This window comes from Euprymna scolopes, chromosome 28, assembly GCF_053919585.1.
Source record: "Euprymna scolopes isolate OS-2025 chromosome 28, ASM5391958v1, whole genome shotgun sequence".
Classification (NCBI taxonomy): Eukaryota; Metazoa; Mollusca; class Cephalopoda; order Sepiida; family Sepiolidae; genus Euprymna; species Euprymna scolopes.
In genome coordinates, this window is record NC_136509.1 from 46745684 (window position 1) to 46771462 (window position 25779).

General features: G+C 35.0%; 1 protein-coding gene across 6 annotated transcripts in view; it reads left to right on the forward strand.

Moving 5' to 3' along the window:
* The first annotated feature begins 16140 nt into the window (after positions 1 to 16140).
* The window catches only part of LOC145249588 (anoctamin-4-like), a 248964-nt gene continuing 239325 nt past the window's right edge, over positions 16141 to 25779 (forward strand). Inside the window, exons 1-2 of one of the 6 annotated variants that reach the window (XM_080111293.1) lie at positions 16244 to 16417; positions 17263 to 17294. The gene's annotated coding sequence lies outside the window, so the exon portion shown is untranslated. Of the gene's footprint in view, positions 16418 to 17262; positions 17295 to 25779 lie in introns of all 6 variants that reach the window. The other 5 variants (XM_080111287.1, XM_080111292.1, XM_080111286.1 and 2 more) reach the window with 5 other exon arrangements.

Below are 25779 nucleotides of genomic sequence, written 5' to 3' on the forward strand. Positions count from 1 at the left end.
TTGATTGACAATAATGATTTCATAAACTAATTGTTTTAACTTAATTAATAGTTTAAAAACAATAATTGGATAAATTGTATTTTTACGTGCCATTTTTTCCTATTTATCAACTAGTGCCATTTTACCTATGCCATTTTTACCATGCTAGTTTTTCCTGTTCCATTTTTACGTGAAGTCCTTATTATGATCTATAGATTTTAGTTTTACTGGTTGCCTAAAAACAATAAATATTTATTATTTTATAACATTAGAAGGCACAATCGAAAATAAAGAATAAAAAATAAAAATAGAAGAATAAAAGAATCGTTTTTGAAATCGGAAATTCTTTTTGATTCTGTTGGGATGAAACAAAAGTATAATGCAAAGGGGAGTAACTCTTTACTTCTTTGGGCAACGTCGCCTCCCTTTGTCCTAGTCCTAAACTTTAAATTCTCGCGACTTCTCGCGAGATCAACGACTGGAAGTGGAGACACTGGAGGGAAAACAGAGTGACTTTTAAAATGGTGAGATGAACATCATCGCCGTTTGTTCAGGTCACCATACTTGGACTTCTAACTTTCATCTATTATGTTTTGAATTGTAGTTACGTGCGTGTGCGTCTTTTCATAATAAACGTTTCCTTATTTGTTCATAAGTGTTGTGTTCTTTCCTCATGAGTTGCAACATACCCACTTGAAGGCTGGACTCCCTGTAATAAGCTATTTTATGTTATATTGATCTAACGCATCCCACGATATAACAGATTCGTATACTGATTCTAATACCCCCCCCCAAAAAAAAACGTTCTGATTTTTCTGATTTCTGATTCCAATTAATCATCCCAACACTAGTGTGTGAGTTGCGTCTAAGATACAACTAAAAGCAGAACAAATAGCATAAATGATGGAGAAAACATGTAAAAATTCAGAACATGTCTATCCAACTCAGAGAAAAGTTATTTTCCATTGTTTTTGTTTTAAAATTTCAATCTTTTCACATATATGCAATAAGTTGTTGAATAATTAAACGTTTTACAACATATTTAATTTTTTTTTTTTTTTTTTTTAATTTTCTAGCATGGTTACCCAGCATTGCTCAGGAGCATGGACATGAAAAAGAGTTACAAAATGTGTGCAACAGCTTTCTTTTGAAACTTCTCTCTGTATAGTTCTTTCTATCCCTCCCCCTCTCTCTTTCTCTCTTTCTATCTATCTTTAACTCATCATCTTCTCTCTCTCTCTCTCTCTCTCTCTCTCTCTCTCTCTCTCTCTTTCTCTCTCTCTCTCTTTCTCTCTCTCTCTCTCTCTCTCTACCTGCAGCTTTCCTTTTTACCCCCTCCTCTATATCATTCACTCTTTCTCTCTACCAGTTTCTCTCTTGCCTCTTTTGCTTTTGTTTAAAAATTTCAATCTTTCTACGTACATCATAGACGCAATAAGTTGTTAAATAATTAAGTCTCTTACAACATTATTACGAAAGCACACATTAGTCATGTAAAAAGACTAACCGACCAATTAAATGTGATATTTCAATTCATGCAGATTTCATAATTATTATCATAAAACAAATTCTCTATTGATTATTTCACGAAAAACACTCGTCTAGCTGAAACCACTGTCAATAATTTTCCCCACTCTTTATCTGTGCCTAAATCAAAACGTAGATTCCATGAACAAAGCTTCTTTCTCAGAACTGCACACCTGTGGAACTCTCTTCCGTTAGTCTGTTTCCCAGCAGACTACAATTTGGTTGTCTTCAAGTTCAATGTAAACAAATTCTTGATGAACCGTCCGATTAAATAGTCCAATTTACCAAATTTCTACTACTAATGATTACTAAGAAATTATCCCATTGACTATTGTACACTCAATAACCCTTATCCTTGAGTGGCCTCCGGGCCTTGATAAGTAGTGACCCCTTTGTAAAAAAACAAAAAGAAATATTACAGGAAATAGAAATAGTAATGATTTCAAAACTAAAAAAAATGACTTTGGTGCCATCAGCTGGAATCGAAACCTAAACATGCACTGCTTTAGCCATAGTTGTTATTTAGCACTTCAGCCTTTGTCATTACCATCTGAGCTATTGCCATTGGGTAAAAAAAAGCTAAAAATTAAGCGAGTTAAAGCTAAAAATATATATGTGCGCATGCTCAGAAGTTAGTTGATTAATTCTTGCTAAAGTCACTTGTTTTTTTTTTAATTTTGACAACTTCGCTGTCATTTTTACAGACTAAAAAACAAATTGAAAGTGTTTGCGAGGTCCAAATACCTTATATATCAAGTTTCAAGTTTGTAGATCAAATATTCAGAGAAGAATTTGGTAGAGACGTTTCATACACACACACACACACACACACACACAAACACAAAGACAAGGTCATTTATATATATATATATATATATTTAGCTCTTATGCATAGATCATCGTATAACGATTAGATTACTGTGATTGATGTAAAAAAAAAAGAAAAAGAAAAAAGAAAAAAACATTTAAGAAATAAATGTTTAAATTCAACGTTATTTCATGCGGTTAATGGTAGCCGAATGGATACAGTCTTTGCTAATCAAGCCAGAGATGGCTTGTGTTGCCGGGTTCGAATCTATTGACTGGTGTTAATTGTGACATCCTGCACTGAAGATTCCCGAAAGGATGAAACACTAGTGTCTGTAGGTATTAATAATTATCATAGTAAATAAATATATATATATATATATATATATATATATATATATATATATATATATATATATATGTATATATATATATATAATACGAGCAAACAGTTAATAAAACATGTTAAAAAACACTTTGAAATGAGTTAAAAACATATTTAATCTGAAAAGGAAACACTAGATGAGTGAATAGTCCTTAATCTGCAGAGTTTCGAAGAAATACTTTCCTTCTCATCAGACATCAGAGGGTAGGAATTAGCAAAATGCGGGATCGGATTTTGCATGCAAAAGTATTTGATGAAACACCAAGTAAGTTAAAGATCTTACTTGATAACAAAAAAGTGAAGCAGAGGGAATATGGTGAAGAAAAAGGTGATTACACGTGAATGGATAGTCTGGTGGAAGATAAATAATCCAGTGACGGTAAAATCCAAATATATAACTTCAAGTAAATTTTTGGTAAATTTAATTGTAATTTTTATTTTATATATATATATATATATATATATATATATATATATATATATATATATATATTTATTAAACACTTTAAATGTTGGAAATGGCCAAGATCTCTCTGATTCTCTCTCCTTTGATCTTGGGCGCATGGTGCAATGGGGTAAAGGTAACTGGTTACTTTTAATGTATCTAAGATCAAGTGTCTTTCTTTCCATCATCAACACTCTGCCCCACATCTGGCCCCAATTAAAATGAATGACTATCGCCTTGAGGATGCTCCATGTTTAGACATGCTTCTTGGTTTGACCTTCAATTCTGATCTGAAATAGAGCACATACATCAAATCCGTAGCCAAGGTCGCTGGAAAAATGGTTGGATCATTCTACTGCTCCAGCACTGCTGATGCAACTCTCTGCCTGTTTATCAGCCAAGTACGCCCTAGGATGGAGTACTGTTGCCACATTTGGGCAGGAACTGTTCGGAGCACTCTGTCCGGCCTTGACAGAGTTTGAAACATTTTTTAATCAAGTAAGCAATACATTTTTCTCTTCTCCGCAACCTCTTTCCCACAGTAGAGACATTATTAGTCTGTCTCTGCTCTATCGTTATTGTCATGGCAAATGTTCGATTGAGCTCAAATTTATGGTCCCTCCTCAACAAATTTTCACAAAAAAACACTCGTCTAGCCAAAATCACTATCAATAAATTCCCTCACTCTCTATCAGTGCCTAAACCTAAACATAGATTCCATGAACAAAGCTTCTTCCCTAGAACTGCCTGCCTGTGGAATTCTGTTTCGCTGATCTACTTTCCAGCTGAATACAATATTGTTGTCTTCAAGTCCAATGTAAACAAATTCTTATTGAACCGTCCTCGTAAATAATTTAATTATACCAAATCCACAACAAATGATTGCTATGACTACAATGACCCTTATCCTCGAGTGATCTTCGGGCCTTGATATGTGGTAATCCCTTTGTAAAAGAAGCATCTAATAAGAAACAATAAAAAATGGATAATTAATTAATGAACGTACGATTTTCAAAGGAATATGCAAATAGTTAACCTTCATGAAGTCGATTGCATATCCATAACTGAGTATATTAAAAAGTTTGTGAAACTTCCTTCAGGTGCACCATGATGGGTCCCCAATTAGAGCAGGCAATCAATCGATTTGATTGAAAAAATTTCACTGATTTCAATGTCAATAAAAAATATGGGAGTGTAAAACATTCGTTGATCTTCATTCAATCCCGGGCAACATCGGGTCAGGTATATACAAGTTACCTTGTCGGTGTGTGTATGAAAAGTCTCTACCAAACTCCTCTCTGAATATTTTCTCTAGAAATTTGATATATAAAGTTTTTGAAGCCTTTTAATTTGATTTTCAGCCTGTAAAATAGTTGCTAAGTGGTCAAAATTAAAAAAAAAACATTGCCCTTGGCCTGGCATAACTTGACTATACCCATTTTTTTTTTTTTCTGCGCATGCGTTAATGCAAAAGTTATAGGGTAAATAACATTATTTTTTGCTGTTTTTGAACACATATGCATTTAAGTCATATGCTAATTGATAAGGCTGGAGAGCTATATGTTTCAGTTTCTATTCTAGCTGATGGCATACGAGTCATTTTTTTGCTTTTGAAATCACTATTACATATTAGGTACAATATTATAATCAATAGTGAATTGGCTCTACAATAATAAATTCAAAATCTGCATGAATTAAAATATAATATCTAAAGCAGCCTGCTAGCATGATGTTTGTAATATTATAATTAAAGAGGGCTGTGCCTCTAGTGGCGATATAAAACCGTGTACTGCTGTCACATCTGGGAATGTATGACTCAAGATACGCTTTTTATATTGTACAAAAAATCTTATCTAGCTACAACTGTGACATGACCGATCCGAAAGGCGGTTGGGCTCCCCAATGGAGGGAGCAAAAAATTAAAATTCACAGTAAAAAACGGGCAAACATAACTCTTTATTAAATATGGTGTGCCTGGGCGACAGCAAAAATCCCTGCTGAGAGAAAATAACAAAATAATAAATGATTGTGTTATAGTCAACTTGGGTTTATCTGTCAACAACAATGCCATTTTAAAAGTTGAGCAAAAACATATGCAGTGAACTGGTGCAAATAATGCAAAATCATATATTGGAAAATGAATGTCTACACCTTGAGGACAGTCATCTAACCTAGGGATCACGAGTGTGACCCCAAAGGTCTGATAAACAACTCACAACCTTTGCAGGTGTGATTGTGTGGGAATTCTAAAAGCGGATCAATCTAGATATAGCAGAAGTGACACCGTCGTGGTTGATTGGTTGGGGGAAACACCTCACGTTACCCCGCCCTGCACTATATAATCATGTGCAGGGCTGAAAAACGTTAGTTATTCGGTCAGTCAGAGAGTAAGAGAGACAGTCAATCAGTGATTCCATTGAGAGTAATCACTTACCCCGCTCTCCATGACGCCCCTCATCACTAACATCACACTATTAAGAAAGAAAGAAATGGAGAGGCCCAAAGACTAATTGTTGACTTATATGAACTCATTATTTGTGAAACTGTAAAGAGTAATTGTACACATATATATATAATTTTGTTTGAAAATTAATCAGTAGACTAGAAAGAAACTGAGTTTATTTTCTTTTTCTGTGAATTGAGTTGCCTTCCTCTCCGAGGGCAAATTCATGAATTACTATTCTTTTTCCTTAGCGGGCAACCAACCAGCAAGACGACAGCATATCAACCCTGACGTGAGAGAACTAGCTAGCACAAGTTGTGAATGGAAGATTGATCAGCACAACCAATGGGTCCTACTGCATTGAAAAGGTCACATCTGATCATTGTCGATCAGGATAGTGACTCTAATGAGATCAGAGGTCACACTTTGGTGACCTGCAACCAGGATAGGTCACACTTCGGTTTTGTGACCAAAGATTGACTCTTACATGACAAAAGAGTCACTATCAATAGCTTACTTTTCTTTTTCTAATTAAACTAAATGAATATTCCATGAGCAATTCCCCCCCCCCTAGAACTATCCATCAGTGCAACACAGTGTCTGGGGCTATTTCTCAACTGATGAAAAGATGGCCCTTTTTCAAGTCCAATGTAAACAAATACGATTCAAGTTGGACTTTATGAAAAGTGCCGTCATCACAAAATGGAAAGATTAAAATACGATTCAGGTTGAACTTTATGAAGAGTGTCATTGTCGTGAAATGAAGAGATCAACATATAATTCAGGTCAGACTTTTGAGATGTGCGTCGTTAAGTTATGGAGAGAATTAAGTGATAATTTGAGCTGGACTGTTTTTGTGAATTGGCATTATTGTCTAGTGTGAGCTAACTATGCCTAGCAGTGTAGTATGGTCTATGGATCTATGCGAGATGATTTTTAAGGATCATGAGGACATGTAGTTTGATATGCATTGATTTGCATATCACTGAATTCACTGCTTTAAAAAGACGTCATAAAATGACCAAAGGTGAGAGAACAGAAGTTGAGTTGTTGACAACGAAGAGAACAAGATGAATATAAAAAGTTGTGTGCATGCTCACAATTACTTTTTTTTTCTAATTAGATGACATCCGAAAATTTATCAAAGTCATTATTTTAAAGGTGAGTGTTGAGTTGAAAATAAACTGCGAATTAGCTTTTTTTCTTTTAGCCTATATTGTCTGTAGCATGTCTAGTAAGCAACTGAAGACATAATCTTTTCTAAATTCTTGACTAAATGTGGCATGAAAGTTCTCAAATTAAATATCATGTTCATGAGGTTTGGGGATCTAAACTTTTTTTTTTATTAAGGTAAACAATTCTACATTAGAGAAAATTTGTTTCCAAGGGAGATAACTCAGATTCCAACAGCCGTCCTAAGAATGGGTCTGTTCGTTTGTTTTTTGTAGTTTTTTTTTTTCTTTTTTGTTTTGTTTTTTTGTAATGTCCTTTCTGATGTTACGGTGACATTCTGGCAGCCATAGTCTACTTTCAAATCTATGTTAATTAGGAAAGGTAACTAAGCATGAAACAATCATTGTACAAAATCTTTTTTCGGTTAAATATGCCAACAAGGGAAAACTCTACATTGTCCAAAAATCATTGTTGACTGAATGTCGGTAAATATTTTTTTAAATCGTAATAGACACAACAATAAATGGATAAAACATGATCTTGAGAAAGGTTTTCGTTCAATAAACATTTTTCAAGTCTGGGTTGTCTTACCCACAATCGGAAGATCCAATTAGAACTAGTCACAGTTTTATAGGGAATTAGCAGATGATTGAATTTCACAAAGGAAAGAAAGAAAAACAGTAACATTAATATTTGGGGCATTTAAATCAGAAAACCGATATCTTCAGACAGTCTGACCTAGTAGCACCAGACACGAATGCAGTAAAAATTTCAGAAATCCTTTTAAGTTTGGAAAGTTTTATGGATAAGATAAAAAAATAAATAAATAAAATACAAGTTCTGAAAGGTTAAAAATAAAAAACAAACTCTGAAAGGGGCATTTAAGACTTTGTAATAGTCTAACTATGCAGCAGGATAAAAATCAATGTTTGATAAAAAAAAAAAAAATGAAAGAACCAATTTGTAGTGTCAGCAGTCATCTAGAACAGGGTTTCCCAAAGTAGGCTCCACAGAGTCCTGGGGCTCTGTGAATGAGGCTGAGGAGCTCTGGAAGTTCTTTCTTAAAGAGGACTAAATGCTTTATATCGAACAATTAAATGACTGCAGTCATTGAATTATTGATCGTTTTTACTGGAAAGATATATGATACATAACTACATGTGTAAAGAGTTTCAGAAAGGTTCATAAAAAAGTAAATAAAATATAAATTAACAAAAAATACAACAATTTTTGATTAATCAAAACCAAAAACTGGTTGTACACACGAAAATATAGCAAGATCACGAACAGGAGCAACTAGTTAATAAGTATAAGTTAAAATTTGAAATTAATGTTTTTCATATTTATTTTAGAAATTATCTGGTTAGTGCTCCATGAAAAACCTTTGCCTGCTCAGGGGCTCCATGGTGTCCTGAAGTTTGGAAAACCCTGATCTAGAATATTCTTGGCAACTATAGTTTCGGCAAACTCTCCTCCTGCAGAGCTACATAAGAGCACTAGTCTTCTTGGATTACAAACGCACTATTCTTATGAAATACAGCGTTAGATACAGGTAGATTTAGAGCTTATAACCGGTTTGTGTGCAAGAAGTGTAAGATAAAGACGACGGATGAGAACTCAGATGTGGAGAAAGTATATTTGGATGGTGAGGTGTTTGAGGTTGAACAAAAGTTTTGTTATCTTGATGATGTCATTGGATCACTGAAGAGCTGATGCTAGTGTAATTACAAGAGTTAGAAGTAGATGGAGTAAGCTCAGGGAATTCTGTCATTACTATCTTGCAGAGTGTTACTGCTGTTAATCAATGGAAAAAACTATCAGGTATGTGTATGCAGTTTGATGATGTATGGATGATTTGATATCTGGCCAATGTGAGAAGTAAGATGAAAATAATACAATTGATGGGTAATGTGAGTCTTAAAGACGGAGTTAGATTGGTAAGCCTTCATGGATGATTATCTGGAAAGTATAGGAAGCTGTATGCAAAACAGGAAACTTTGTTGGTTTGGTCACATTGGAAGAATGGATAAAAGTTCTCGGGTGAGTAGATGTAGAACAATTGAGGTAGCAGGGTCAGTTCACAGGGGAAGGCCATCGAAAACACGGAAGAAACTGATAAGGATAGACTTGTGAGAAAGAGGGGTAAAGAGATAGGTTGTTTAGAAATCAATTCCAACGCATGTCAGCATGTAAAAGGACGTTTAACATATGGTGGTGGTGGTGGTGGTGGTGGTGGTGGTGGTGGTGGTGGTGGTGATGATGATGATACTTTAAGCTTAAATCTTTAATGTAAGACATTTTTATAACCAAAATCATGTAATGAATTTTAATTAAAATTGAAATATATATATATATATATATATATATATATATATATATATATATATATATATATATATATATATATATATATATTGTCGAATTTTTAGCCAACAAACTGGGGGGAGGAGAAACGGTTTAGGCAACTCGAAGCACCAAAGCCCGAATTTGACATTAAAGGGAAAAACAATGAAATCGCCTCCTAATGTGATAACCTCTTCATGACTTTTGGGTAAACTTATCTGAGAGTTGCAACGAATTGCTTCATTGCTTACAATGACAACTTGTCCTTGTAATTGTAACAAAAAAATAAAACCATCAGTTAACGAACGAACTAAAGCTGATTTGTTTGTGATACTTTTGAATTAATTCAGCCACTCTGATGAGTCGTAGACGACGAAACACTGTGATACCAAATTGGTAATTAGGGAAATTATTCCAAATTCGCATTTAGATAAAAATGCACTTTCGTATCAATAATTGAATTCATTCAAATAGTATCTCAAACAAAAACAAATAAATAACATCTACATAAAACGCGATACATCCAGCAGTCGTGTGAGATAGCCCAGAGGTAGAGGTTAAACCATGGGATTCCAATTTCAATCTCGCAATATATATATATATATATATATATATATATATATATATATATATTATGGAAAATAATCCAGACAAAGCATGAAGCCACTAAATATACAAAGCTAAAAAAAATAAATAAAATAACATCAAGGTCAAAAAACTAGCAAACGATAAGTGTAAGATGGATAGATTTCGACTTAGAAAACAGTAATTCTTCCTTCTTTGTCAGAAAAATTGCTGAAGAAATGTGAGGAGGAATGGGTAAAAATAAGGGAAGCAAGTGTTACGAAACCGCTGAATGTAAAACGATGATCCATTTTTTACTTTCCTCAAATGATCTAGTATCATTATATCTTGATTTTAATCTTCGTAAGCAGAAACAGAAGTATTCTGTTTGAGAACTTCATTTTACTAGTACTGGGACGGATATTCTCATGCTTATATATATATATATATATATATATATATATATATATAACATAACATTCAATAATTATTATAGCAAATAAGTATTTCAGCCCCTTTAAGAAGCCCGTTTCTTATCGTTGAGCACTTCCAATAAATAAATTGGAAATAAAAGTTTGTCAGTTTAACTCTTATGCACAGATCATCATATAATAATCAGATCACTCTAACAGACGTTAAAAAACATTTAAAAAATAAATGTTTAAATTTCAACAGTATTTCCCACGGTTAAGTGTGGCCGAATGAATTAGGTCCTTGCTAATGAAGCCAGAAATGGTTTCTGTTGCCCTGTTTGGATATATCGACTCTTGTTAATCGTGACACCCTGCACTGATGATTCCCGAAAGGATGAAACACTAGTGTCTGTAGGTATTTAATAATTATTATAGTAAATAATTATATATATATATATATATATATATATATATATGATGTATGCTTGTGTATGTGTGTGTAATTCAATGAGATATATATATATATATATATATATATATATATATATATATATATATATATATATATATATATATATATATATATATCACAAATACTGACCGAACGATTTATGGGTAGTCTAGTAATTCTTTAAAACTGATATTTATATTAATAAATGTAAAATTGTTATTTCTTTTAGCGCTCGCTATCAGTAAAATTGTAATCTATTTGGTACTTCTGTAGGAGGAGTGATACAAACCAGCTCGGATATTTCCCGTTGCGATATATGGAACAAACTAGAAATGGTAGTTTACAGATTGAAAGGCGTAGAAAAAAATGTAAAAAGTAGACGATGTAGCAACTGCTACATATGGCCGGAACAAATCTTCGGCAGAGACATTTTCACAATCTTACACTCTTTTCTTTTTAGCAGTGGGGTCGTGGCAAAATGGGGAGTCATGGAGAGGGGGGGGGGCGATTTACTCGTCGAATATTTGATCAACACTTAATCTTGAGAATCAAACACACAATCTGCTATTTTGCAGTTCCACTCTCATTTATATATATCGGGAGGGGGTAGGTTGGGTAGCTTCTGCAACCAATCACACAAGACAATGTCAACTTCCAGCATATTTCAATTGGTGGTCCTCCCATGAGTTGCACCTGCAAACCTGCAAGCGGTTTTCTCATGACCCTTCGGTTATGTTTGTAACCTCAGGTCAGGGTAACTGTACTCAAAATCCAAACATCTCTTCTCTAAACCTTGAGTCATCAATCATTTGCCCCGACTCACAAAATATGTTTTTGTACAGCTCTCAAAATGACATTGTCTGTCGATTTATTAAATAAAATCATATATCATATTCTTTTTCTCAGCAAGGTTTTTTGCTGTCACTCGGGCACACCAATATTCAATAAAAAGTCACATTTGCCCGTTTTTCTTCAGTGAATTTTGAGTTTTTGCCTCCTTTTGGGGGAGCTCAACCGACACTTTGACGTACCTCTCCAGCACAGACGAGCAGTTTTTTTTAGGTTACATAATTTATTGCACCCAGGCGTCCAAGCAACACAGAAATTGCTTACATCACGTTTCATATGGACTGCTATTAACAAGGATGTACGTGACTGGTTCTGGAGATGTATCCCTTGCCGGAAATCCAAAGTCACTCAAGATATTAAGAGTCCCCTTGCAAAGTTCAACATATTAAGAGTCCCCTTGCAAAGTTCTCCATTCCTGAGGCTTGATTTAAATGTTCACATCGACATTACCACCTTCAAATAACTTTACATATCTGCTCACTTGCGTAGATAGATGTTCTAGATGTCCCGAAACCTTGTGCATCACTGAAATCTCTACTGAGAATGTTGCCAAAATGCTCGTTTCTCAGTGGATATCAAGATTTGATGTGGCGAAAATTATTACCACCAATAGAGGTAAACAGTTCAATTCTTATTTTTTCGCTGAACTTTCATGTCTACAAGCATATACGAACCCCACCTTATCACCTGTACTTGAATGGCTTGGTTGAACGCTTCCATCGTCAACTTCCTTAAAAGCACATTCCGATCCTAATAATTGGATGGAATTCCTTCCTCTCGTACTCCTCGGTATCAGATCTACGATTAAAATGGACATTGAACTTACAGCTGGCAAGATCATGTATGGAACACCCCTGACTTACTACTAGGACAAATGATTGCACTGACCGACATTAGAAGCATACTAGACCCGACTAGCTGTACATCTCGTTTGAAGAAGTACATGTCGAGACCATTACATGTTGAGACAATCGTCTCAGAAAACTATGATTCATCTTCCTCAAGATATTCCCACATGGACATATACTTTTGTAAGGAATAACAGAGTACCCACGTGCCTGCAGCCACCCTACTCCAGCCTTTACAAAGAGCTTAGAAGATATCCAAAACATTTTGTGATAAGAATGACAAAAATGACTCGATCAGTGTTGATCGACTGAAGAAAGCATTTTTCAATGACGCAGACTGAAGTACCACAATGGTATGAACACAAACTTCATTTTTCAATGGTGCAGACTGAAGTACCACAATGGTATGAACACAAACTTCATTTTTCAATGACGCAGACTGAAGTACCACAATGGTATGAACACAAACTTCATTTTTCAATGACGCAGACTGAAGTACCACAATGGTATGAACACAAACTTCATTTTTCAATGGTGCAGACTGAAGTACCACAATGGTATGAACACAAACTTCATTTTTCAATGACAAAGACTGAAGTACCACAATAGTATGAACACAAACTTCATTTTTCAATGACGCAGACTGAAGTACCACAATGGTATGAACACAAACTTCATTTTTCAATGACGCAGACTGAAGTACCACAATGGTATGAACACAAACTTCATTTTTCAATGACGCAGACTGAAGTACCACAATGGTATGAACAGAAACTTCATTTTTCAATGACGCAGACTGAAGTACCACAATGGTATGAACAGAAACTTCATTTTTCAATGACGCAGACTGAAGTACCACAATGGTATGAACACAAACTTCATTTTTCAATGACGCAGACTGAAGTACCACAATGGTATGAACACAAACTTCATTTTTCAATGACGCAGACTGAAGTACCACAATGGTATGAACACAAACTTCATTTTTCAATGACGCAGACTGAAGTACCACAATGGTATGAACAGAAACTTCATTTTTCAATGACAAAGACTGAAGTACCACAATGGTATGAACACAAACTTCAGGAGATTCATTAACTACTGCCGCGCCTAACAACACAGTGTTGCCTGGTGCTGTAACTTCCACCAAATCTGACAGGCACATAAAGTGTCCACTCCGTTTTGTGACATACACACAGTGAAATATTTGCAATAATTTTATTTCTTCTTTTTAGATCAACTTTTCGTCTAGGAGGAAAGTGATGTAGCGATCACTATGTATGGCCGGAAAAAAATCTTCGGCAGAGACATTTTCACAGCAATCACCATTTTAACGCTCAGGTATATCAGAACACGCAAGCACATAATGTTGCAATTTGACCATTTGCATTGTGTTCCACGCATAGTGATACGCCAAGCAGACTGAAATGTTCAAGAACACTTTTATACAGGGATTCACCCGTGAAAATCAAATCACTTTAGTTTCATTCCAGTTTCTTTTCTTGTCTTCCCCAAAACTGGATCTAAAAATAACTTTGCCATCAGAAGGCATTAAAATTGCCCGTCTTGAATTTGCATGCCAAGCATTACAAACCTTAAATTTCACCATGGAAAATTACCACATCGAACAGGAGTTTAAACCTTTTTTAAGAATATTTTTTGAACAACTGTTTTCTTATGTGATGGACCCCCACCACACATACACATTTTGCTTACATGGTTTAATGACTGTTTTCCTCTCAGAAAATAACCACATTCAAACCATGTGTGGTGTCACTTGATTCATAAAAGTCAGTAATCTTAAACTGCATTCCATTTTTACGAGATCCTCATTTAGTTAAGTTTATATAATAAATACTTGTTACAAGAAAACACTAACGTTGGAACGTTTCTCTAACACATAAATAAATGTTGTGTATTTCATGTAAATACAGTGATCTCAAGTTCTTTGTCAAATATCGTTATTTTCCGAGGTTATTCATATTTTTACTTTATATATGTGAGCATGTGATTTGGTGAAAACCTGCTCATTGGAGATCTTGTTAAATTAACCTTTAACAGTCCCACGGATACTCTACAACTTTTGATTTCTAGAGATTCCTGCAACCTCGGTCTTAAAAATTGATAGATTCTGATTATAAATTGGTGGACGCCGACTCATACCCTTACTAAATAGTGACTCTTGTGCAGACACCTATAAAAGATGATTCTGTCGAGAGTCCTATAACGACACTAAAAGCATACGTTTGCAAAACCAAAATGAATAGTGATAATAGCTGCTCCATCTCCGAAAGAACTTGTTGCATTTTACCCCCCCCCCCGCCAAAAAATTCAGGCTCATGGCAAAGACTCAGAAATACAAACAAAAATGCTCTCTTTTTGTTATGGTTATGGTTATGATTAAAGTTGAGGTAAGGGTTTGGGTTTAAAAAGTTATGGAGGATTAAAATAATGGTTAGAGTTAGGGCTAGAGTTAAGTTGTATTTAAGTTAGTGTTAAGATTGTTAGAAATTTGACAATTACATCATGCCTCCCATTGTATTTGTTTTGAACCAATCAAATTGATTGATTGTATTTGCTGCATGGTTCACCTTGGCAGGCTTTTTGCATTGCGTGCCTCTTCTTAAACGGCCTTATGCCTAATTTGCTTTGGTGGGGAAGCAAATAAATACATTAAACAGCCATACAAGACAAATGGAACCGAGTTTCACAAGAAACAGCCATGATGAAGGACAGGAACTCCACCGTTTTGTAAGAGGATCATTGTGGTCCTCTTCCTGTTCATCTCCTTGAGACTTTTATTTAAATGATTAGGCCCAATAATTATTATTTAAGTCTGAATTGCCGACCTGTTATCAAGGACTTTTCCTTACATGAACATTAATTATGAACTTCTGTTATATCGTCTCAATGCGAGAACTGATTCTTTTACATCAAAAGGCATCATATCGACCCCCTTCAAACGGCTGTAAAATCATATCTTCGAAGACAGATAAACCTGCTTCCAGTTCCTGTTGAAAATCAAAGACTATCACCTTTCGAGGTTGTTAACAGCTCTGTTTACAGAGGCAAAACGGGCATTCCTTTTTGCAACTAAGGAACTAATAAAATTTGTATTGAATTTTAAGGTAGGCTTTGTTGTGTTTTGTCTTATTTTGCCACTGTCATGGAACGAAAGGCAATTAAAATATCTTACAGGGTTTAAATAAAATTTAATCCTAAAAAATAAAGCTGAGAAGAAAAAAAACTTTCTCAAAAAATAATAAATGAAATTTAAAAATTGATTAATGTCAATGATTTAGACCCCCCCCCCCCCAAAAAAAACTCAACGTTCTTGACAGTTAAAATCAACACCCCCGCCTCCGTTTTATTTTTGAGATGAGAATTGGTATTTTGTATTATTTGGATTCTTTTGGACTATTGCTCTCATCTTGAATACTATTTTTACAACATTTCGGTCGATGAAATCTCCGATCTTCTTCAGGTGTATCCTGTTCAACTCGGGAATTTGCACGGAATTTCGAATGAAACCCTTTATGTTGCACGCTCTTGTTCCGCCAGTCATGCATGCTTCCTTTATTATCAGTACTAATTGTCTGTTCGACGACGGTTCAACTATTTCCGGTCTGTTTCGTAAATCGCATTCGGAAGCATTCGGGCCGTTATTATGTGTCACTTCCTTAGGAATATCATTTTTTTTTTATTATATGCATTATTAATTAATTTAAGAACGGTGAGTGGGTGTGAGAGATTAATAGTGAGACATGCGGAGAGTAAAAGAAATACCAGAGAGAGAGAGAGAGAGAGAGAGAGAGAGAGAGAGAGAGAGAGAGAGTACTCTGAAGAGATGGGCGTGGCTGGAAAGAAAATAGAAGAAAAGGAATAGAGAGGGTAAGAGTGATAAAAAGAGAGAGGGGAGGTTGTGACCTGTAATGAGAGAGAAAGAGGGTGCTGAAACACCTGTCAGGCTTAACTGATCGAAAATAAGACTCTTGAAAGCAACATCTCGCTTAGTCAGTACTGACAACTCTTCCCCAACCCCTACACTACTAGCACCGCACCGCACATGTCGTAGAGATCGAGTGCGTGTTATTCAAGTTGAACTCCCAATAATCAGGATTTCTTTCTCTGGTTTTATTATTAATTCGAGCTCACAGCTATTGACAAACTTGGACACTTTAACCAAACAGGTTATTATTATTTTTCCTAATATTTTTATTTGTTTGTTTACAAAAATCATTTTAATTTACTTCTATGTATATGTATTTCACATTGGAAATGTTATGTAGGCCTATGTAACTTATGTTGACTTATAAAAAAGTTACTTCTAAAGATCAACCCCCTTTTCCAAACTGAAAAGTGGCCACACAAAATGAAACCCGGGTTTTTGAAACGGAAAACAAAACATTTATGTGCAACTGCACTGTATTTAATTTATGTCTTTACTGATATATTTATATTTTGCATAGTATTAATTTGCGATTGCAAATTGTTGGTTTATAGTTATTTATTTGGTATTCTTACATTTTTTTATTTTTAATTTCGCAATGCAGAAAATGTAAATAAATTGATGGTAAATGTTTTTCGGGTATTGGAGGCGGGCTTTGTTAACTGCTTTGTACTTTCACCAAACAATTTAATAAACAAGACACCATGAAAATCGAATTGAACTTGAAAATGCTATTTAAAAAACAAAACAAAAAACAAACAAACAAAAAAAAAAACGATCCGTAAACTGCAGAAGGACCGTTCCCATTTTCCGAGTCAGGAACCCGGGTTTCATTTTGCGTATATTTCAGCTGCTCTCGTAACTCGTTATCAGATTTTTGCCGAGCTTGCCTATTATAAGGAGTCGATTTGTCTTAAAACAAAAACACCCAACAAGATCTTAATAGGTTGGTTGAATAAGTGATATTTCATCTCATATTGTTTATGAATACATTTTTATTACTTTAAAATCCAAAAATATACTTTGCTATCTTTTATTGATAACAAAATCTGTAGGTTTATTGATTTATCATTTCCTCGTTTACAGATCGATACAAGTCGAACCGGCTTATTTTCATCGTAAGTTCAGTGACAAGGTCGAAAATTTTGCTCCTTTTCTTTCCTTCTTTCATTCAGATAAACAATAATACTTGAAGCATAACTATCAATTTTACATTTCAGTATAAATTTTTGTTGAATTGACAGTTATAACACTTTCGAGTACTGATGCAGAACACGGACCGTGCTGAAATAATAACGTATTTTGGAACCTCATTCTTAACGTGTGGAGGGGGGAAACGTTTTCTAACTATTTTATACTTTCACCTAACAATTTAATAAGGTACCGTTAACAATGAATTTAACTTGAAAACCCGATCTAAAAAATAGCACGGTCGGTATTCTACATAAATATCGATTTTAAAAATGTCATGCTGCTGCGGAGAAGGTGGGCTCTCTCTACCGTGCTAGAAAGTTACTTACGTCTGAAATTATCCTACAAGACCACCATTTGCCCACGTATTGAGTATTGTTGTCACATTTGAGCTGGTGTATCCGCTACTTAGTCTCAGTCCTGGACAGGGTTCAAAAGAGTCGCCAACCTGATAGGTCGAACTGTCATTTAAGCTTCAACCTCTGTCCATCGACGAAATGTTGTATACCCCTCTGTCTGCCTGTTTTACAAGTACTTTAATGGTGAATGCTCCGATGAACAACAAGTCCTTATACCCCCTCGACGTGAATACCCCCGACAAACCTGACAAGCAGGTAAATCCCACCCCTGCTGGCCCTACACAGTAGAGATCCCTAGATGTAAGAAAGCCTTATGCTCTAATAGTTTCTTCCCCAGAACGGTTAGCCTTTGGACATTCCTTCCGAGATCCTGCTTCCCCAACTGTACTGACATGCAGAAGTTCAAGTGTAATGTGAACATCTTGCTGCTCAACTTCCTACACAGTATCCTTGCAACTTATGTCCCTGATAGTAGCCCCCTACATCAAAGTGACACTGTGCCTTGTTTGGGGTGAAAATGTAAAAAAAAAAAATCATATGTCACCGAACGCTACAAAGTAAACACTATTTACGGACATCCCCCCCCCCCCCCCGAACCTATTAAAGGAATTGTCACGTTGATTTTTCTCCTTGACTGTGAAATTTAATGATTTTTGAAGTCTTGGAAACTTTCCATTCGGAAGTAATTTTTGGCGAGAATTAAGGTTTTTAGGCAAAGTCTAGTTCATATTTACTGCTCCTTCATCTGACAAAGTTAGACACAAGAACAGTTTTTAATGCGTGTGGGTGTATATGAATTCGCACTCCGGAGTGGGAGTGAGAATCCGGATTAAGATAATCTAGAAATTAAAATATACTTTTGACAATAAACGGAGGCACGAGTGGGCTTAAAACTCTTATCGACGAAATTGACTATTTTACAGCACCGTTGTTACACCCACTTCGTGCGCAGTTTTACTAGTGCACTGCACTAGTGCAGGAGGTGAGGTCAGGTCAGTTGGCAGTTCCTATTTACAATGCCTTCCCACGGGACAGAGTTAGACACCAGGGTCGTTTTTTAATGTGGAGAAAAGGAACAAAAATAAAAATATCTCAGTCGTAAAGGATTTATCCTCCATTGAAAGCAAACAAGAAATTAAAGTGTAGCATCTGAAGAATAGATACTACACTTTGATCTTGGCCCGAATAGTACAGTTTGAAATTCCCTTTAGGAAGGATCCCCATGTTATGAATGGCTTTATTGATTTACTTGGGAATGTTAAACTGCAGAAGTGCCTTATTTTTCGTATTGCCTTCGCGACTTAGTGTTATTAGGAATGACATGAGTCTTTGAGTCACTACAGTGTAGTTAGTGTCAGTGACACTACACTAAAACCGGTGTGAGTTTATTGCGAGAAAAAATTCTTTGTAGGCATATTTTTCTTATTGTTAAATATTATTATATGAGGAATTTTTTCGAGTAAAAATCTATTGAGAAATATGCACGATTCAAATATGTAAACATTAGGTAAAGTTATTCAATATGGCCAAACGAGCGTCCATTTTGGATAACTTGTTATTCTTTACTTAATGTTTACATTTTTAAATCAGGTTATTTATTAATACAAAATGTGTATTTCTCAATCGATTTTAACTCGAAAAGATTCCTCGTATAATACTATTTAACAACTACAAAAATATGGCGATCGATTTTTAAATATGCAAAAACACTACGTCCAAAATAAGTAATATATCCAAAAATTAGGAAAATTCATCGTGTTACAACTGCTATAGGATTTTTAGTAAAAAAAAAAAAAAAAGAAAGAAAAAGTCTATCACTATTGTCAAAAACAATATGTCAGCCATTAAAAAGTGTCGAAAAGGAAGATAAGTATGCCTCATGTATTCGCAATCCTCAATGTGTTTACATATAGGGGAAATGCCCCCCCCCCATTCCATGTTCTGTAAAAATTACTTTGGTAAGTTTTTACGACGTGCCCCAGCGTATTATAAACACTCTAACACCCCATGTTAAGAACGGCTTTCGGAATATCCCCCCCAACTCTGAAAGCCGTTCTTGACATGGAGAAGTTGGGGGCTGGTATTCCGAAAGCCGTTCTTAACACGGAGTGGTTGGGGGTGTTTATACTACGCTTCTGGGGCAGGTCGTAAAAATTTACGATTACTTTTAACTATGAATAATTTTCTATTCGATGAATTTTCGTAATTTTTGAATATATTACTATTGTCGACATTACAAGTACTGTTGTTTTTGCTTAAAACTATAAAACTATAAAAATCGATCTGTCGACTCTATCCAAAAATATTTTAGTGCCTACACAACTTTTTTTTATCTTGCAATAAACTCACGCCATGATTTAGTAACTTTTCCGGTTCTCATGGAATCACTAGGTTCGGGTATTGATTAAAGAATCCCAATTTAAGTCTCGGAAATTGAAGCAGTTTACGATTTGAAAGACACTTATTTTATATATTTTCTTTATTGTAACATGGCCTTATATATATATATATATATATATATATATATATATATATATATATATATATATATATATATATATATATATTCATTCGCTTGTTTCGGTCATCTCCAGCCAGAACTGACTCTGGATTCTTCAATATTCTGAACTAACTCCATAACTAAAAATCCTGAGTCCTCCCAAGTTTCCTGCTTATCTGAATTAAAATAATTAAAAAAAACTATGGCGGACCTTTACGAGAATGCCCACTCCCTAAAAATGCGTGTTTTATACTTTTTAAGATCTTTGTCCGACGATTATCAGAGATTACAGACTTAAGTATAATAGTAACAGAAAAAAAAAAAATTAATGACTTTTGAAAAGCGGGTTCACTTTCTGGTTATAACGTTCTACTTCTTTGCTACCTGACTTACTGTCCATTTCTCTGCCGACGTGTCACGTGATTAGAACCCCTTCTTAAGTCATTATTTTTTTTTTTTTCAATTTTTTTTTCTGCTAATATGATACCTAAGATTGAAAAAGGTGAAAATCGCGCATTTCTAGGGGTTGGGCACTCTCTTACAGGTCCGCCCAAACTATTAAAAGTCAATTTCCCATTCCTCCCTTCCGCCGCCTTTTATATGAAGACGTTAACAAAGCCTACAGTTCTTTAACAGTTTCGAATTTCTCTCCATTAACCCAAAATACAGCTTATAAATACAGACGATTTTTTTTATAAAAATAACTTTTCTGAAACCTACTTTTTCACATCATGTCTGCGTTCCACGAACAATATACTTTAGAAAATGATGGTTTTGGGGGTTTGTTTTTATTCTTTAATTTTTATGTAGTTGAAAAGGAAACTGTCTACACTTCGACTTTAACACGTTTAATGATTTTAGTTCTAAAGCTTAACCTTCACTATTAGCATGTAACAAAATTAACAGGGCTTTACTATTCTTTTCTATCTTTTACTGAGCAGTTTTTTTGTTTGTTTTTTGTACAGTGCCAAAAAAAAAAAATGTAATAAAAGAAAAACAAAATTTTTATCAAAGGCAAGATTAATCTTCTAGCGACCTGGATAAGTCCGTTTGTGTTGAAGCTTATTTTAAAGCGTGTATTTATTTTGAAAGAAATGTAGCGTCTATAATTGTTAAAAAATCGAAAATTAAAGAAAATACTGATTAAAATCCACCCAGTAAATGTTACCAGTCGTTGTGAGAAATTAATCTCACAAACTCAATACTCCCTGGTTGAGACAAAAATAATTCCACAATTACAAAACCATACAAATTTTATTCAGTTGTAAGATCAAAGAAAGGTTATTGGTCCGGATACAGTCCTTGCAAAACGGTGGGTCAGTTTTGCCTCCCAAATTGGGAGCCCTTAACTCCCTTTGTTGGAGTGGTACCGTGGTTTTCCTTCAAAAAGGTCCATGATAATTTATGGTGTTCTCGGAAAGAGTTCTGGTGCCTTGAATTAGGCATAAATCGAGTTCCTAATTGAATTGAGAAAAATTCAAACATTTAGGTGAAATAAACATGATGTAAATGTTCAAATGATGCCATCCTCTAATTGGGATATCTTCGGCACAATGTAAAGGTGTCTCTGCTTGTAGAGATCTCAAGTCCTTTTTCACCAAACATTTAGGTGATATAAACATGAAATTGTTGCGGCTCCATTCTCGATAAGGCATTCTTTTCGGAGCCGACCTTTTGTGAGTCTCTGTCTTGCCGGAGGTTTACGTAGACTGAAAAACAAATGGGTGTTTACAAAAAAGGCGCCAAGTAATTATTTTGGCCCATACGAATGAACCAATCAAAGGCTGCCTACAAAAAATTTGCATAGGCAGCTTAAAACATGAAAATGGCATTGTAACTGGAATTTCTCACATTGTGCAAAAATGTGTTCTCCCAGTATTTTGTTTAATTTTCAATTTTTCGAAAGTTGCTAGAGACTGGGTGGTAAATTGGATAGGTACTATTTATGTAAGACGATTAAAATGCACTTTTCTTCTTTTTTTTTTTTGTATTAGGTTGGTGCAAAAATATATATATATATATATTTTTTTTTTACGTTCAATATATATATATATATAAAGCAAACATTATTTTTGCACCAACCTAAAAATATAGATGAATGAATGTCGATGTCATAGGCATAATTAATTATCGATCAACAAATTGTGATAAGTTATCTCTCTTTGTCACCCTAAAGTAAAAACGATACTCTTCGTTGGCATGGAAAATAATAATTTTTGTTTTTTATTTATTTAACCCTTGTATTATTTTTCTTTTATAGTCGCTACACTTTTCAGAGGTTAATACTATTATTTTCTTTATTTTTACTTTTTTTTTTAATCCAACAATCGATATGAATGAAAATGAAATGTAATCCGTTCTCACCCACGTACTATTCCCAAAAGGATGCAGTATTTCTGAAACATAAACTTTGATGACATCTTTACACTCCTTTTCTTCTCTTTGCGAGTTTTGATTTTTACATATCGAATTAAGCCCCACCCTTCCATCTTCCGAAAAATCACTGCTCTTTTAAAGCTCAAGGTTCTATTTTTAAACCCCCCCCCGCCCTCTTTTTCATCAAGTTAACATAAACTAGATTATATATATGTAGGGAAGTTCCAAAAGTAAGGCTTCCTATTTTTTCTTTTCTTCCCCCCCACCCCCACTAAAAAGTTGAAGATCTATGAAGACGGGAGTGGTACTATTGAAACGAGTGATATTTTGAGCTCCAGAATTTATCTTTTTACGTTGTCACTACCATTCTCAATGCACTTTTGTCAGCCTCTTTTGATGGTTTGGTCGTAAAAATCTTTGGCGCTCGCATCTCTGTCAGTACTCTGAAATTGACGAAACATATCTATTAACTCTGCCGACATCAACGGCATCGGCTTCGTAAACATTCAACAGGTGTCGGTGAATGTTGATTGGTTCAATTTTTTCTGCATGGAGGAATTCGATGATACGTCTGCTTCTAACGCACGTCCATGGCAGAGGTGGCTTTCTCACACCGTCAATATCTGCAACAGAGAAATGAAACTTTCAGGTCATGAATGCATAAGTTCAGTCATCATAACAATGCAACTTGTAATTCCTTCTGATCTATTCGGAGGGGGGGGAAGGAGGCATTACTTTTGAAACGTTATGAGAAATTTCTTTCTCACACACTCGAATTCCTCCCTGCAGAAGCAAAGGAATTCCACAAACAAAATTTAATCACAAATAACAGCAATGAAAGTTCTTTGGTTCAGGTATAGTCCTTTTGCAAAACGGTGGCCCGATTTGCCTCCATACGCATGGGGCCTTTGGTTTGAATTCCTATTGTTGGAATGTTAGTTCGTTTTCCTTTGTACAGATCCATGTATGTACATGGTAGATTCGGCTGGAATGTTGGCGCCTATAATTAGGCATATGCGAGACACGCCGATCTCTAGATGAATTGAGATAAGATCCATTATTTGGTGAATAAACCGTGAAGAAATGATCTTTAAGGCCATCCTGTAATTCGGATAATTTCCACCTTGTAAAATAGTCTCTGCTTGTAGAGATGTGATCTTTAGTTCACCAACAGTTTGGTGACACATCATAAAGGAATTGACGTAGCTCCCTTCTTTTGTGGCAGCTACAGGAAACGAGTCTGTTCCATACCGAATCTTTCTGCAGACTGAAAAATAAGCATGAATACAAAAAAGGCACCAAGTCAAAATCACCTGACACATTCTAATTTGAACCAATCACAGACAGGCTAACAAACCGTGTAGACTGTCTAAAAGAAATATGGCGGTTGAATGCAGAATTTCTCACAACGCCCCTTGTATATTTAAGGCCATTTCAATTTATTTGGAGGGAATATCATATTCGTTATAATAGTCAACTGTGTCACTATTTAATTGTCTCTCCCCACGAGGGCAAAGTTAGATGCAAGGTTTGATTTACTGTGGTGAAAACTCCAACTTTCCCCAAAAGTGGTACTCTGGATTATGACAAAAATAAAAATTGCCGGTGCTTATTTAGATTGCCACTTATGGCGGCAATTAAAAGTGAAGAAAATACAGAAAAGTCCCTACACTCCAGGAGTTTCTGACAAAGCGGGAAAAATTGCTGAATTCTTCCCACTTTGTCAGAAACTCCTGGAGTGTAATGACTAAAGGACAAAATAAGAGTAGCAAGAGTTACGCGCCTGCCGAAAGTAAACATAGTTGTTAACATCATAGTCCCAATCAATGTCATATTCACTTCTGTTCTTGGTCCTTTTATACGGTTATACACTATGGATTATGTATGGTATACAGTCTGATCCATGATCTGCACACTGTTCGTTACAATAAGAATAGGTTATTATACAAAGGTGAATATCTGCAAAAAGAAGACCTGTAAAGTGCAGTTGGAGATTCATTTCATCCTAACAATACTTCTTTGCTGTGAGAAGGGAATACAGTTGCAATGTTAAATTTAAAACAATCAGTGCTTTTAGGTCGTTATGACTTGTCACGGTCGACTAAATAAAGTGTCATAAAAAAAAATCTCTTCTCCACCTCCTTCCTTCCTTTCTCTAACTTAATCGATGACATAATTCACTGTACAGTTATCCCGATCTATGACGTCACCTGTTAAAAACAGGCGACATCATCTCAAGTGCACAGGAATAAACAAGAAACCCTTGATCTGTTGGATTCTTCTTGCCACCACTATTCATTCTGCTTTGATTTCGTTTAAAGATTCATAAACTGTGACGTATCTTCTAACAAATTTTTGCATAACTAAAAATAATAAATCTCTATATGTTATTTATTTATTTTTTTTTTTTGTCCATCTGTCAAAAGGAGGATGGACCTGTAAATTCACCCTTGTCCATTCGTCTGTCCGCACTTTTCTCAATAACTATGCTTTCGAATTTTTGGAAATTTTGCACAAACATTAAACATGATATGAGTAAAAAAGTAACAGAACGGATTTTCCAGGAAAACTCCGGGTGCTCCACTAGGGGTGCCTTTCAGTTTAAAATGGCTAAAATTGACACTTTTGTTCTTATTAAAAAAAATTGATGCCTTGGATTTTTATAAAACTTTCTGAAAAGTTGTAACTAACTGATTTCTATATAATTTTGTTTATCTATACTTTGCGATAACTCTTGGGTGTGTCCCAGGGGTTCTTTTAGGGCTAATAAAAAACACTCCATTTTTGGGACTATTTTACCATATTTGTCCAAAATTTTCTGTGTATGTCTATTTATCAGTTTTGCATGGTGCTGAACTTAAATTTAAATATGTTAAGGCCTTGGGGACTTTTGGAGCTAAATGGGGACGGGGGGAGCGGACAAATGATGAACTTAATCATTTCTTTTTTTGCATTGGTGCAGAACTCAAATTTACATGTGTTAAGGCCTAAAACTACACCGTTTGTTGATTTTCACCAGGATTTGACATCTCCTGGGGATCTTTTGGAGCTAAATGGGAGGGGGGAGGTAATGCTGAACTTAGTTATTTCTTTATGCCTCATTCACTGTGCACTCACGGGGGACCATGCATTCTTCACTTTTTTTTTTTTTTTTTCTTTTTTTCAAACATAACTCTA